The sequence below is a fragment of the Melanostigma gelatinosum genome, assembly GCF_949748355.1.
Source record: "Melanostigma gelatinosum genome assembly, chromosome: 11".
Classification (NCBI taxonomy): domain Eukaryota; kingdom Metazoa; phylum Chordata; class Actinopteri; order Perciformes; family Zoarcidae; genus Melanostigma; species Melanostigma gelatinosum.
Window position 1 is genome coordinate 24454738 of NC_136644.1, and position 9545 is coordinate 24464282.

The window sequence follows — 9545 nt, forward strand, 5'->3', positions numbered from 1 at the left end:
AAAATAATATAATAAATACAGATATAATCTCTATCTTTAAAGAATTGATCTCAGAATCAATAAATATCCTGTTACTTGATGTACTCTTCTTTTTTCTGCAGAACTTCACACATCAGCTGCAGCTTTAATAAACGGCCTAAATGATTAACTGTTAGTATGAGTGTAAGACAATGTATTTAGATAAGAATTTCCATAATCCAGTGGGTGCTTTTAGCAGGTAAATGCTCTGATGGACCTGAACTGAGGCGTTAACACTCCACATAAAGCATTACTTATTTCCATAACCGCAGGAAGGAGCCGAAACACGCAATGTAAATGTGTCAAACCTGTGTGCAAATGAAGGCCATTACAATTTAGATTAGATCTACAGGGCGACAATTAGCGGAGTGGCTGTTATCAGCGCAGAGAGCGGACAGGAGGCCGCGGGCTGAACGGAGCTGCACGAGGATTAATACACCGGAATGAAGAGAAAGCCTCATTAAAAAAGGCAGAACACATTAAGAGAACACATTTAATGTGAGGTAACGGTAACGAACAGTTTATTACATTATTTATCTTAGAGGCAAAACAAACCGATTAGTTCTAGGATCGATTTAACATATTTTTCGTATTTTAACTTGTCTTTTAGTCTTCGAAATATTACAGCAGCGTCGCGTTGAGAGCTTCCAAAACACTTAAAATAAAAACCAGGTAATTAAAAAAAAAAGGGGTAGACCTATATGATATAATTTCAGTAATGTTTGCAGGCGTCACCTGGTGGAATACTTCACCGTAAATCAGGAGAAACAAACGGGAGAAATGAAATAAAACCAGGTGTGAGTCTCACCTTATTCAGGCTCCTGTTGTGTTTAAATCCTGTTAAAAGTCAAACCAATGAGATCCAGAGCTCCAGAAATATCCACATGAGGAAAAAAGTTTGTTGTTGTCTGTCAGAATACAAAGCAGGTTCAGCAGCTCCGCGCGCACCTGTTCCGATAACTAGAAAATTAACATTTCAACGCAGGAATAAAATAAAAAAAATAAAAAACCACCGTAGCGTTGTGACTCTTCCGCGCGCTCCTTCTCTCTCTCTCTCTCTCTTCCTGCCAGGGTTGACGGACGGAGATTGATGCTCGTCCTCAGAGGCTCGCGCCTCTATGAGTCAAGGAAGCATGCGGGTCCGCGTCCTGCGAGCCAATCACAGCGCTCCGAGGCCTTTTACTGGGGGGGCGACGCGGACGGCCAATAGGCGCGCGAGCTCGGCGCCGAAACGCCCGCCTCTTTTGAATGGAACGCAGCACGTGACACGACGGGACGGCTCTCGGTGTCAAGAGAGTTGAAGGAGAATCGGCCCGGCTGCCATTGCGGAAAGAAATGTTCGATGTGGGCCGCTTATGTTACGACGAACTGGTCACATTTAAGAGTAACAATGGAGTCTGTGTTAAACAATAAATAAATAAGGTGTTGTTTAAAAAAAAAAAGATATTAACATAGAAGTGTTTTTATTTGGCCTGTGAAGAAAAGAGAAATTAAAAAGGCAAATTTTAGTTTTTTCCTGCCTTGTCAATAAAACAATGAATTAGCTTTAACAGTTAGCCTAGCATTACTTTTTTTAGTTTATAAACAATTAAGGCTGCCATCAGGCCCACAACACTCAGTCCACATTAAAGTTTGTTACACTTAACTTTGAGTAGGGCATGGGTATTTTATTAAATTAGTATTATTATAATAAGCTACAGGATGAACAACCCTGACAGCCCCAACCAGCTGATTCAATTCAGAAAAAGTACAGAAATATTGTTAAAAAAGAAACTCAATCATTTCAAACAGCTGCTGATTAAAGCTGCTGCTGTCATACATTATTTGAATTAAATGGTCTTTGAATGAAATCAACACTGAGAGGATCATCTTGCAAATCTATTTTTTTTAATGACAGACAGAGAGTTCGATACAAAATGTATAAAGGTCATTTCATAAAAATATAATTTATCAAGTGCAAAGCCTTACATGAAGTCAACGATACAAATATAAAATAGAAATGACCAATAAGGCAGTAAATAATTTAACTTAGGCCTGAGAATAAATAGCTTATGAATTCATGAGAACAGCCTCGTGGTGGCTTTCTGAGGCCGGGAAACACGTGATCAAATTAAAAGACAATAATTGTTGTATGAACAATGTTGGAAATCTTTTTTCTTGGTCTCATTTCCTCTGCGCGTCCCCAGTGATTGGCTGTGAGGCCGACGGCTACAAAGCCAGTGATTGATCACAAGTATCAAGATATCAAATGGACGGAGTCATTGTTGATGTGAGGGTTTTTGGGGGTCTAATCCCAAATTGCAGGAGTATTTTCTTAATACTAAGCCCGTAAATCCAGGGATCAGGCAGCCTAAAGAGGTGTGTGTGTGTGTGTGTGTGTGTGTGTGTGTGTGTGTGTGTGTGTGTGTGTGTGTGTGTGTGTGTGTGGGTGTTGGAGGTGGTGGGGGTTAAGTTTGGAGAGGCTTCTCGTTTGTGTTGTCGGCCGCTTATTAAAAGCGTGATGCATAAAATCCCAGGGTTGTCAGAAAGCATGCTGCAGGAGGCTCCGGCCACACACACACACACACACACATACACGTAACCTGCCGTGCAGACACAAAACGGGGCGGGACAGCCCTTTAAAATCAGCTGACAACAGTGAGTTTGGCTGCAGCTCAGCAGGCAGGTGAGGACAGAAATAAAACCCCACATGGACCAGGAGAACCAGAACACGCTCCAGGACTCTGATTTGGACCCACGAGGAGAAGGATGTCGCTCCACTGCGCTCAGGTAGGAGAAGTGGCTCTTTCTCCTGTTATTCATGAAGTGTTTGTGGTTTAACACCATTTGTTTTTTTAAAAGGGCAAACCATTCTCTGATAGGTTTGAGTAAAAATGCATCTGCCATGTTTGAAGTGATGTCATTTCACTCAGAAATAGTGAAATACGGTTTCTTCCTGTTGTGTGATAATCTGTAAAGAGTGTTGTTTTTAAATATTTCTGATTGTGTCTTTAAGTTTAGATCTTTGAGGGGATTTCTCACATGTTGAGGTGTGTTGGTGGATGTGCAGCTCTGTTTTTAAAAGGCATTTACAAAGTGCAAATATTCATATATAGTTTGGAGGATATTCAATTATCAGGGGTGACATTGACACTAAAGCTGATTATCAACCAGAGATTTTATGGAAATTTGTAAAAAGAATAAAGAAAAAAAACAGGTATGAGTGTGTTTTAAAAGGCCCCCACATGTCTCGACAACTTTAAAAAAGTAAAAAGAAATACACGATAGTTGCAGATTATTAATTCAGATATTGTCAGTGTGGAGACAAACTGATCCAAAGCCCGTCGCTGTGACATTAGAGGGGACAGGACGGTGACGTACAGATGTAATAAGCCTCCGCGTGATGACGCAACATCCTCTTCATCACAACAACTGTTCTATAGTCTGCAAACCCATTTATTCAGCTCAAGACGTAGGAGAATGTCATGTTAAAGTATCTAAAATATACCAATTTCTACATGTTGAGTATTCTGATCACAGAAAATTGGAATCACAAAAGTTTGATTTTGCTGTTTGTTTGTTTTCTTCAGTACAAAATACAACTTTACATGACTTCTGGATTTTTGCCATTACCAGCATTGATAAATATATATATATATATATATATACACATATATATATATATATATATATATATATATATATATATATATATATATATATATATATATATATATATGTGTATGTATATATATATATATATATATATATGTATATATATATATATATATATATATATATACATATATGTGTGTGTGGTCTGGATGGAGAGATGGTGTGACAGGCTGCAGGCCTCGACATCAGTTTACAAGATTAGTTCATAAAAATACATTTTACTGTGTCAGTTACACCGTTTTCATTAAAAATAATCTTTAATCTTCTTTCAAATCATTCAAAACAAACTGCAGTAAAAGTAGTTTTGTGATCATTTCTTTTCTATTGAGATTCAAACAAAATAACATTGGGATGGAAAAAACAAAGATAGCTGCAAGGTAATTATAAATGTTTCTGGATGTATATTCTAAGACTCTAAATTCTCCAATGTTCAAAAAGAAAAGTGGGAAATTGTCTCCTTAACTTCCACTAAACCTACTGGTCATTTACACTATTATCTTTTGCTACAACTGCTTTATAGTTGATCTACAGAATTATCACCCAACTGGTCCCTCCAGTCACCCATATTTCATAATAATAATAATAGCAATGTCTTGTTTAAGGGGAAACCAGCTTCATTTATTTAACGTTTAAGGTTCATCATCAGGGACAGGAGACGTCTCAGCTGGCACTATTTTTTACATCGCTGTTGTGAAACAGACACCCGAGGAGCCGCAGCAGAAACAGGAAATGAGAAATGACTCGTCATTCAGTGTCAAGTACAGTACAGCCAGCAGCGAGTCCTTTTACAGAGCGCTGAGAGAGGAGCATGTAGCTGTCAATCACAGGCCCTGTGGCACCGCCCCTCTCATTAAGAAGGCAAACAATGAAGAAGAGGGGGGGGGGGGGGGGAGAAAGGGACTAGGAGGGAGAAATCAGACACCAGAGCCACGAAACCAACTGACCCCATCCAGCACCCACCACCCCCTGAAACACAGAGGTGTGTGTGTGGAGGAGGAAATACTTTGGTGTGTGTGTGTGTGTGTTGGGGGGGGGGGGGTTAACTTCCAATCCTTTTAGGATTATGCCCCCCCCCCCCCACCTCTCCTCTCCTCTCTCTGGCTCTGTTCTTCGCTCTTTCACTCTGCTGCCCCTCGGGCAATCACGTTAAAACTTGCACGGCCAGCACTCATTCAGATATCTCTAACAATGCGTAGCAGCGGTAACCATGTGAGCGCTGGCAAGGCACGCAGGAATGCACAGATTCGGTTTCCCCGTCACCCTCCCCGAACTCACAAAACACAAAAAAAAGAGGAAAATATTGGAGGCGATAAAGCATTTTCCCAGATGCCTCGGAGCAAAATGGCTGCTGTTTTTTTAAAACGACAGTTAGCAAAGCAGTGGTTTGTAAAGAAAAAGTGAACGAAGACACCATGTGATCACTGAACACAATATGTGTAGACATGTGCAGTTTAAAGTTACTCATGTAAAAGTTACATGTTTATATTTTCAACGTGAGGTGACACTAAGAGGGAGAGGTGAGGACTCGAGTCACGTGACTTTGAGTCACAAATTTGATGAAAATCAAAACAAGATTTGCAACTCGACTTGAACTTTGCCACCAATGACTTGTGAAGTGTTATTTATGAACTGTGCCACAAATAAATTATTTTCCTGAATCAATCAAGTCGACACTTAATTCCCCAGAATCCACTTTGTTTGGACCGATCTGACAGCATCCAATCAAGCTGCGTCACTGAAGATAAAATGAGACCAAAGATAAGTTTGTTCAATTACAAAAACCATTGAAAAATCGTAATGCATTACATTTGGTGTATGTAGAGCACATTGTGACTTGTTTAGGACTCGAAACTTTAAGGTCTGGGTTTGGCACTTGACTTGGGACTTGACTTTGGATCTGCCTGTCTTGACTTTCGGTCTTCACTCAGGACTTGCTTGTCATGATGTGGGTCATGACTTGGGACTTGTCAGTCCTGAAGTCGCAACACAAGTCCCAAGCAAGACTGACAAAAGACCATTCACGTCCCAAGACAAGTCCCAAGTTAAGTCCCAAGACAAGTCCCAAGCAAGACTGACAAAAGACCATTCAAGTCCCAAGACAAGTCTCAAGTTAAGTCCCAAGACAAGTCCCAAGACAAGTCCCAAGATAAGTCCCAAGACAAGTCCCAAGATAAGTCCCAAGACAAGTCCCAAGCAAGACTGACAAAAGACCATTCAAGTCCCAAGACAAGTCTCAAGTTAAGTCCCAAGACAAGTCCCAAGATAAGTCCCAAGACAAGTCCCAAGCAAGACTGACAAAAGACCATTCACGTCCCAAGACAAGTCCCAAGTTAAGTCCCAAGACAAGTCCCAAGCAAGACTGACAAAAGACCATTCAAGTCCCAAGACAAGTCTCAAGTTAAGTCCCAAGACAAGTCCCAAGACAAGTCCCAAGACAAGTCCCAAGATAAGTCCCAAGACAAGTCCCAAGCAAGACTGACAAAACACTATTCAAGGCCCAAGACAAGTTCAAGTCAAGTCCCAAGACAAGTCCCAAGATAAGTCCCAAGACAAGTCTCAAGTTAAGTCCCAAGACAAGTCCCAAGACAAGTCCCAAGACAAGACAGGCAAGTCTTCATGGTAAGAGGTAGAAAGAAGTTGAGTCGATTTGATGACCTATTGGCATTGTTTGTATTTCTAGTCCTTTCAAACAGAATCAAATATATTTTGGTACAAGACAGTTTATTTTGATCGATGTGTTGATTGTAATGTTTATCATCCTGATTAAAACTAACAATTACCGTCAGCCGCTGACGGTTGGTGCTGTAGACACTGTAGCTCTCTCTCACGTTGGATAAGTCCCAGTTAAATGTCCTAAAATGTGAACGAACGGCCTCCAAACAGCTCCTGATCCCGCTCTGAGCCTCAGAGGAGCAGAGGTCAGAAGCCAGCCCTCCCTCCCTGCCGCTCAGCGTGCAGGGAGGGAGGGAATCGCCACCCGGCCTTATCTCCAGGTCCAGTCAACGAGAGGCGGTGAGAGAGTTTGCTCCATCATCAGAGCCGGCCATTTGATAGGATTCTGGCACTGCAGCTAATCAATCTGCAGCACAGAGCTGCCAGAAGACCTGTAACGAAGCTCAAAGAGCCTCACAAATGGGCTAGTCCAGGGGATAAGCCCCTGCACAGGATTACATATTGATTTTGAACGTCTAAAAAGCTTATCATATAAAACCGCCGCAGACTACAAAAGTAGCGGAGTCTATGCATGAATCCATCTTTTAGAGAGGAGCATCAACTTTCAAATACGGAGACCCCGAGCATGAACCAAAACAGAAATAAATGGTGGAGAAATCAATGGCAGAGATGAGGTGTGGTGGCACATTGTTGACTGGGGAATCACGACTCGACCTCGCGTCTCCGCGGTGGGGGGATGGGCGAAGCTGTTGATGCTTCTTCGCATTGTGTTGATTTATTTATTTTTATCCACAAAATTCTTTTTCATTTCTTTCCTCGTCCTCTCGTGTCCGTGTTGATTAAAGTGACATAAGAGCGCTGACATTCTGATGAGACTGTCCTTGTTTTAGGGCAAATAATAAAATAAAGCAAGCGTCAGTAAGGCATTGTTAACCATGCGGCTCAAAAGACAGCGAAGTCAGTCAGTCAGTCGATCCACCAGACTGAATTATCTCAACAACTATTTTATGATCATAATTTGGGATATTCATTCAGATATTCGAGGTTCCCAGAGGATGAATCTTAAGGCGTTTTCACTCAAACTCTAGTGCAGTTGTGAATACTCGTACTGGTGTGGAACAAAACAACCAGGTTTCCAGGCGAACCAGTGCGGTGTGATTGCAGTGAGAATGTAATCTGACTCAATTGCAGGAAGTTAACCGAAACGCAAACAAATGTAATAATGTAAAACCAGTAATAGTGCTAATCAGGTCCGTCGTGCAAGTCCGTCCTTTCTGCGTGGGGAACGCGTTCATAAAAAGGGAATTCTTTCACCAGAAACATTCATTCATCAAAGATTCGACAAGACGACATCTTAGGCCCTGTCTACAGGTATACAGATATTTTATTTGAAGGGATATTTTCCTCCATGCTTTAAAATAAAATTCAGGCCGCACGACCTTAGTTTTACAAACACGAGAACGTAAAAACGACTTCAAGCGCTCACTGGGCCTGTAAAGGCTACATCAACGATACGTCAACGATACGTCAACGATACGTCAACGATACGTCAACGATACGTCAAACACCAGAGAAGAAGATTCGGAGCATGCTCAGTGAGCTTGTTGTCCTTTGGCGTTGTAAACAAACAGTAAAGAATGCTCAAGCAACAGCAAATTATTCCTTTATTCATACAAATGGACTTGTATGTGTGGAGTCGAGTTGCTGCTTAGCGTCACTTTACAATATAAGGCGATGAAAGCCCAAGGAAATGTTGATCGGGAGTCTTTCAGACGTCTCGGTGGCCCGTCGGGAATAGCATCCTGCCAACGAAGACTCTGAGAAGGTGAGTCAATAGGTATGCTCAAGTTTTTTTTTTTTAGGTTAGGTTATAGTGACCTAAATCTCCATTTGCTTTGGGACGAGAGGCCAAATCTAACCGTTTAAATCATATATTTAAAACATAAGTGTAAACAGGGCCTTCAACTGCTCGGCCACTTTATCTTTTCTGACTGAAGGTTTACTGACAAAACGTCCTGCAGGCAGACGTCCATCACTGTTACACTTCAGGGTGGCAGGAAACCTTTATCGGGAGAGGTCTGAGGACATGTTTGTCCACCGCCACCGCCTCCCAAACACACCCGTTTACACACACAAATCACCCCAAAAACAAACAAAACCGGCTTGTCCTTGATGCAAGAGGCAGCGACCAGTACAGCCATCAATAATCCGCGCTTACTAATGAGGAGATTAACTGATATCAGGTGTGCAGATGACTGCCGGCTGAAAACAACCAAGCAGGGTGGGAGGCTGAGCCCCCCCCCCCCCCCCCCCCCACCCCTTTCTTCCCAACATAAAACTAATTAGAATTGATTTATTATGGATCAGGTACCTTATCAGGTAAGCGAGAGAATCACCATGGTGAGCCAAAGGGCTGCAGCAGGTCGCCGCTGAATGGTAAAATCAATCCGAGTTGACTGCGCCGCATCCCAACGAGAACGACCAACAAGAAGACACATTTAGAAATCATGTGACAATTCACATTTGTTCCACGTAAAATGAAACACGAGCACAAAGCAGATGTAGCTGAGGTGCGTCTGTCGAGTCAAGTGAAATTCGCTGTGGTCGTGTTTTGATAAACAGAGGAAACTTTGCATCACTGAGTGGCAGCGCCTGGTGGCTTCCTCTCAGCAAAACCCTCAGCTCTTCTTCTTCTTCTTCTCTTTTTTTCTTTTTCTTCTTCAGCCTCTTGTTTTTCAGCGGCTGGCGTCAGTTCAGCAGCTCGTCGAAACCTCTCCAGCTCCGGCTCCTTTTCTCTCCCCGGGCAACTTTGAAAACTTCATCAATATGTTAATGACTTAATCTTTAAACACTTAAAGAAACCATTAATAAACATCGATTTGAACACTTGCCACCAGTGACTCACATTAATCCAGTGCAAATAGCTGACACACAAACTGCGAGGGAGGGCAATTTGTGGAGGATTACCAACATAAAATGGACACGAGAGACATTGATCACGCTTTCAGCGGCGAGGATGGAACACGGCTGATTCACGCCGTCAGAGGATGAGTCACCCTTTCTTCTCTTGTTGGGGTCAACAAGCTTTTTAAAAGGGAAACGGTCCCTAAAATCATATTATTTAAGAATCCAGTGACGCTGGATTGATCCTCAGTGAGGCCACCCACAGTCAACACACACTCCCGTCTGGGCTTGAAGCT